The sequence below is a fragment of the Ctenopharyngodon idella genome, chromosome 16 (assembly GCF_019924925.1).
Source record: "Ctenopharyngodon idella isolate HZGC_01 chromosome 16, HZGC01, whole genome shotgun sequence".
Classification (NCBI taxonomy): Eukaryota; Metazoa; Chordata; class Actinopteri; order Cypriniformes; family Xenocyprididae; genus Ctenopharyngodon; species Ctenopharyngodon idella.
The window spans coordinates 635603-642500 of record NC_067235.1 but is presented as its reverse complement, the minus strand read 5'-3'; positions in this window follow the sequence as shown (position 1 = coordinate 642500).

The following is a 6898-nucleotide window of genomic DNA, read 5'->3' as shown; positions in this document are numbered from 1 at the left end:
TGAGACCATAAAACATTATGAATAATAATTATAAAGGCATTCGTTCAATGATGTTTAAAGCCCAACATGACATGTCAAATACTCATTTATGTTTATTGCATCGTTTTTATTTATTTATTTTTGTACTGTCCATTTATTTAACTATTGTCTATAGCCAGCCTACAAATGCTTTGGCTGTCGAAATGCAATGTTATTTGTCACGCCAATAAAGCCCACTAAACCTGATAAGAGAAAGACAGAGAGAGGGTGAAAAGAAAGACAGAAAATGGTGAAGCGCCGTGAATGACGGGCAGTTGGGGAGATAGGGTTGTTAGTTTATGTAGGCAGCGGTCTGAGTTGACTTGAAAATTTTGATCACTTTAATTCAGTAAATCCAGCATGGGCTCTCTCCCTGTCCAGTGCTTTTATCAAGGTCTTGTGTGCCTGTATTGATTTTTTATTTTCTGCCCAGGATAGAAGACAGAGAGGCCATGAATGAGGAACTTTCCTTAGATTGCTGCTATTCTCCAGTTTATTGCATCCTGTCACTGGTAGTTTCAGCTGATGTCCAGTAAAGCAGTGCTGCTCAGGCCAGTAAAAGAGCTGCCTAACAATGGACAACAGAGAGAGAGAGAGAGAGAGAGAGAGAGAGAGAGAGAGCATGCCATCTCTGGTAATCTTTAATTTAACTTCTTTCTTTTTTTTTTATCTCAGTTTTGTTCATTTACAACAAATATGGTTTTACAATATGTGAACTGCAAATTTGACATTTAATGAAAAAGTGAACAAATGAAAACGACAAATTCACTGTAATAAGAACGAAAACACACAACAAATACTAATCTTGCAGATGTGACTCATCTACTGTTCTGCTAGTTGTAATTTCAGAACCTAAATATTTAACAAGCAGCTTTACAGTTGCACTTGAGAATTGAATGTTTAAAAGAATATTTGATTGTCTTCTGTTTTTTAATCTTTTTGATTAGAAGCTTGTGATAGCAGGGAGATAGAGAGGGGGAGGGAGATGAGCACTGGAGGGAGGAGAGAAAGGTTACCAACAGTCTGATAAAAGATGTCTCCAAAACACTAATTAAAATTGACTACCCCCACAAACGCAGCACAACATGTTATCTCTGGCTAATTCATTTAGAGCCACTATCTCAGTGTGAGCATTTACCTTTAATCGCTAGTGCTTTAGTGCTCAAAAATGCTCTCTGCTTTTATTTCATTTTCCACACTTTACCTCTCGTTGTCTCTTAGGGAACACAGAATGACAATAGTTTTTGCTTCACTCTTTCTCTTCAAAAGAGGATGCCAATCGAATCAAATCAGCTAATGTTTTCATTCCTGAATCGCTCTCCACGCCACGTCTACAGGACGTTTGAAAAATGCACCGTGGCTCATATAAAGCAACATTTCTAATCATTAGTGCTAGACACGAGCAGCAGCTCCCACAGGGCAATTTGAGTGAATGTGCAAATGTCTCTGAAAATTAAAACACTAAGAAAAAGCAGCTGATATTTTCTGATATTGGGCAGCCAAAAATGAGAATTTCATTTACAGGCAACCAGAGGAAAACTGAGCATTCAGTATGTTGTTTCATGAAGTATAATGCAGACATACAACAATGAGGTTAATTTCATATTTTAATCTGACAACCACTCAAATGTACATGAAAAAAATAAATAAATCATAAACTATGCATTAAAAAATACCTGCAGTACACTCTTAGAAAAAAGGTTCAGTGGAGTTCTATATAGAACTCTAGGGTTCTTGACTCCACTTTAAAGAACACTTCATACCAAAAAAAGATAATAAATAAATTATTGCATAATCAGGGGTGCACATAACTTTTTTGGTCTGGTTCTCAAGGGAGTGCCTGGAGATGTCCCTTGGTACTCACACTTTACGCGACACACTTATCCTAAAAGCTGTCCTCATCACTTTCCTCCTGACTGCTCTCCTCACTATCTTCTTTTCTCTCGAACATAGTAGATGATGATAATGTTTTTTTTTTACTCTCATTAACACGGACACGGACACAGACAACAGCAAGAATATTAGGCTGCTGTCACTTTAACAAGGAAAGTGCATACTGAATAAACTGACACCCATCCGGTTTCTTTCTCAACTGTTCACTAATGACATAACCGAGAGAATACTTGCCAAGACAGGTATTTTGACATAATTTTGTGTGTATGTTTCCATTCAAGCGCAAGTAAACGTGAAAGAGGAATTAATTCGATGTTCGAGCGCTGTCTGACTCTCTCTCTCTCTCTCTCTCTCTCTCTCTGTCACGCGTTTCGGGGGTGTGAGGCTGTGCGCACAGATAACAGCTCGCGAGTCCCGATTTTCGCCTCTTCTTCCGCTTTTAAAATCGTTTGAATGTGTTAATTGGTGAGACAAAACACGTCCAAATGATAAACTTTCACTCTATGATGGTTAAATTTGGCAGTTAATCCGCGAATCACATGCATGCCGAACCGTTGGACCTTATCCGTACAGATCACGGATTAACTGCAATACTTTGCACACCGAATAATTAAAGAACACACTTATCATCATGATTACTATCTAACCAGAGATGGAGAAAAAGTCCTACACCAGTAAGTAAACGTGCCACTGTGAACCGGTCCTCAAAAATGTTGGTACTCAAAAGCGCTTCCCTCCATGTTTTCTGGTGCGCATCGTTTATTTTTACCACGCATGCGTACCCGCGTACCACTTATGAGCAACCCTGTGTTTTTTCTGCTGATAAAGTATGTTTATGAGATGTTTAATTCATAAAATGTGATCAAGAAAAAAAAAAAAAAACTAAATTAATTAAATAAAACTAAGTCCATAAAATGATCCCACGATGAAACGCCTAAAAGGTTCTATATATAAAACGCCTGACGGAATTTTTAAAGGGTCCATATAGAATAGAGTGTACATTACGTTAAGAAATGTTGGAGAACTGTTGAAGTGGACGGTGCATTCACCAGTTTCTTGCCTGAACAAGTGTTTCTGTTGGTCAGACACTCACATTCACTTCCTGTTGTCTGCCTGCACACCCATGTGTTCTCTCTTTACAGATACATTCTTCTGAAGGTTAGCCCATTTATAACATCCTCACCTGTGAACAACAGTTTTATTCAAAAAGTATGTATGCAAAATGTGGCCTAAATATGTGACATGAAGGAGAGTTACACTAAACTACAGTGATTGAAACGAAGCCTTTCTCTGTACCATTTCAGCCACAATTAGATATCAAGTATATGACTAATCAAATAAGTCACTATCAGGGTAATTTCTTTTAGGTGCACTTTTACTTTTGAAAAATATCATTAACATGATGACATGAGTAAAATATTCCAGACATATTGGTCTTCTTGAAAAGCAGCTGTACATCTATATTTATTCATTTAGCAGACACTTTTATCAAAAGTGACTCAAAAACGAGGAAAATGAACAGTAGTTCAGTAGAACAAAAGCTAGAGCAGAAGTGAAATGCAGAAGTAGAAAAATAGAGACATTTTTTATGTTGTTACAGGAAATGCCTTTGTTGTGGCTGTGGATTGCTGCCTCTCTATGTCTTTGGCTGTTTCATAAAAGTTGTGATTGTCTCAGCAGATCAGGTGGAGGTTGGCAGCTCGGTCCAACATAGACAGTGACTTGTCCAGATAGGCCTGTCACAACGTGGCCCAAGCCAACCCTAAATAAACACTTTGACTGGCCAAGTCAGAACTAGGATAAAGCGAGTTAAAGTTATATCCTCATTTTAAATGTTCTAAACATAAGTTCGGGAGGAGCGTGATCATTCAGTCCTGTCAATCTTCACCATCACAAGCACAGACTAAAGACTGAAGTTTTATTCAAATCTGTCTCACATCTGTCAAGCTCATCGAGCACTCTTTTAATCAGCACTAAGTCCAGTTAACACACTCGTTAGTTTGTTTCAGAAGTCCACGTGTTCAAGTGATTTGCCATCTCATTCATCTGTAAAAAACAAAGTTTGGGTTCTGATGTTGTCAGATGCATATAATATATTTCAAATGGTATTGCTCTATTAATTAGCTTCAATGTAGTTAGAAACTGTACTTACAGTAACAAATATTTTTATAATTACTTTTTTCAAAAAGGCATATTTTTCGTAGCCAAACCATTTAAAATTATAGATTGGGGAGCTAAAGTTTCAAAGCAGCTTTCCCAATCCCCTAGTTAATCAGTGTGTGTAGATGCAAATTCATTTCAACTTATTATATGGATCTTCATATAATAAGGTGAATTGATTAAAATAACAGTGATGTCGACTGTCAACAAGCATAAACACTTACTCTTTAAATAGCAGCTTGCTCATTTGATGCCAACATGAGAACCAGGTAATTCAAAAGTACCCTGTAAGCCAGTGACCTGAGTTAAAGAAGGCTATAGCAAACTAACCCTATTTATACGGGCTAACATGCTTGTTTTATCTTGTTAAAACTTGCTTATGCAGTTTTGTGGGTTATATAATTTAGACTTGTTTTTATTTATTTATTTATTTATTTATTTTTTTCATATTTTAGTTATTCTTCTTCACTGCTGCAGCAGGACTTCCTGAGAGTCTAGAGGAGCATTCTCTTTTCTACCCAAATGTTTATTCACTACCACAGCAGCAAATCAGTATTCGTTGCTTATTTGGGGGGTAATATTAAGCATTTTTTATTCCTATTCACTATACCACATCTAATTAATAAAGTCAAGATATGTCTTTTTCCATTTTGAAACTTTGAACTTTATTTATCAAAGTTGGAAAAGGATCAACATTGAATGATTAGCGAATGAGAAGACCATCAGAGGACATGCCGAAAACATATTGTTACACATCTAAGATGTCTTAAGGTCCATTTAGTGTTGAGAAAGGTCATCGAGATGGTTAGTAAAGCCAAACACTACTCTAAGGATCCTTGCTGTCTTGTGTAACGGTGGTACCCTAACTGCAGGAATTTAATTGAAAATTAATTCCTTAAAATAATCTTTACCAATTCAGGCATCAGGCAGACTTACATTCACCAAAAATAATTAACAGTTTAACCCAGGATAACTCAAACCACCAGTTACACACAAATAGATGTCAATGTAATGTAATGGAGTTCATTCACAACAAAAAACATCCCACACAAAAGATTCAATATCAAATTGTAATGTGCAATATCAAAATGGGAAAAACACTTAACACAAAGGATCAATGCAAATACACAAATCAAGTCTTTTAATGTGGTGCGTCGTGTACCAAAAATAATTATTAGTCCATAGGGTTAAGAGTTCGTATCTCAAAATCAAAAGAAAAAAAAAGGTTGGCAAAACAGTTTCAATAATCAAAACATTAAAAAAAAACAAAAAAACAACAACAACAGTTCAATATCAAACAATTACCCCCAAAAGAAAGCAAAACAAAAATAAGCAAAACTTTTAAGATAAAGAAAAGTGTGTGTGTGTGTGTTTCTTGTATTGGGTGCGAATGATATTGGGGAAACTTGTGGAAGTTTGAAGTACGTTGTTGGTAGTGAATACCTGAGTTGAGTCGGCACTCGGCAGTTTTAAGAACCAACACGCTCTGCAATCAACATCGGTGAGGAGATATGACATTGCGGCAATTAATCCCTCTTTATCCGATGAAACTGAAGTTCGACCTGAGGTAGAACGCCAGTGCGTGTTCTGGCAACGCTCTGCAGTCAGCGTCAAACAACGGACAACCACGGAAGCGCTAGAAACCGGCAGCTCTCTGACGTCCGTGCCAGGCAACGCTCTGCAGATGGCATCAGAGACAAAGGACCAAACAAGCTCAGCAGACAATTACGGAAGCGCTAGGACCTGTCATCCGTGCCAAGAAGATCCAACACAGCGGCAGGTAAATAATTCTTCTTATGTGCTGTACTGAATTTAGCAAAACTGGCGTGCACATGATTCAAACGGCCCGCGACTCGACTCAGCAGCCTCTATTGTTGTCTGCCCTCTCATTGCAACTCAACACGTCACTACCTGTTGCTGCTCCTTCCACTTCCTCTTTTATTCAGTTATTTCCACCCACAATCCTCCACACCTTTCTCCCGATTGGCTCTTGCATTCGATATATTTAAAAATAGTGCGGTTCAACCCAAAACCGTCACACTTTGTTGTTGTGAATCCCAGTTCTACAGTGATGTTGACCAGTACAAGAAGTTATGTCAATGGAAGGTTCAGGTAAAGATGCTGTTTCTTTACCTAGGACAAGAAAGAAAAAAAAGGGCAGAGACACAAGCTGAGATAGTGGGATCATCAGGTTGAAACAACAGGCAACGCTGCCTAGCAGTGATAGGAGAAGCTGTGCCCCTTTATGAATGTGCTCAGTAATGTTAAATATTTTGAGATCAGGGTAGGATAAAGCACTAAATCTTGAGGCATCTCACAGATTATCTAATGTAATTCAGACACCAGGGAACCTTGAAGGTTCAGCTAATGAGGTAAGATTCAAAGCACCGAAGTGCATTTCCTGTGATCAGAGATGCCTAGGTCAGTCTCCTTTGTAAATCTGGCATTTAACTCAGCCCACTTTTTGTACTCTTGTGAATGTGTCTTATTGTAGAGAATTCTGCTATGACTACATTAATCTGTCATATAATCCCACAGACTTGACACTGACTTCATATCCACCCATGATTATACAAAAGGCAACTAGCAAGTGCCCTTGACAGAGACAACTATGGAGAAGACTGTCTTTAGCACCTCCAGTGACCACTGGCAATACCAGATCTTCCCCTTCACCCCCCACTAAGACCCAGGTATGTGCCTTCTTGGGGTTGGCGGGTTATCAATGCTGCATCATCCCTCACTTCTAATCTCTCTTACAGACCTAACCAAGAAAGGGCATTCAGAAAAGATCAAGTGAAACTCCAAGGTGGAAGCATCATTCAGGACC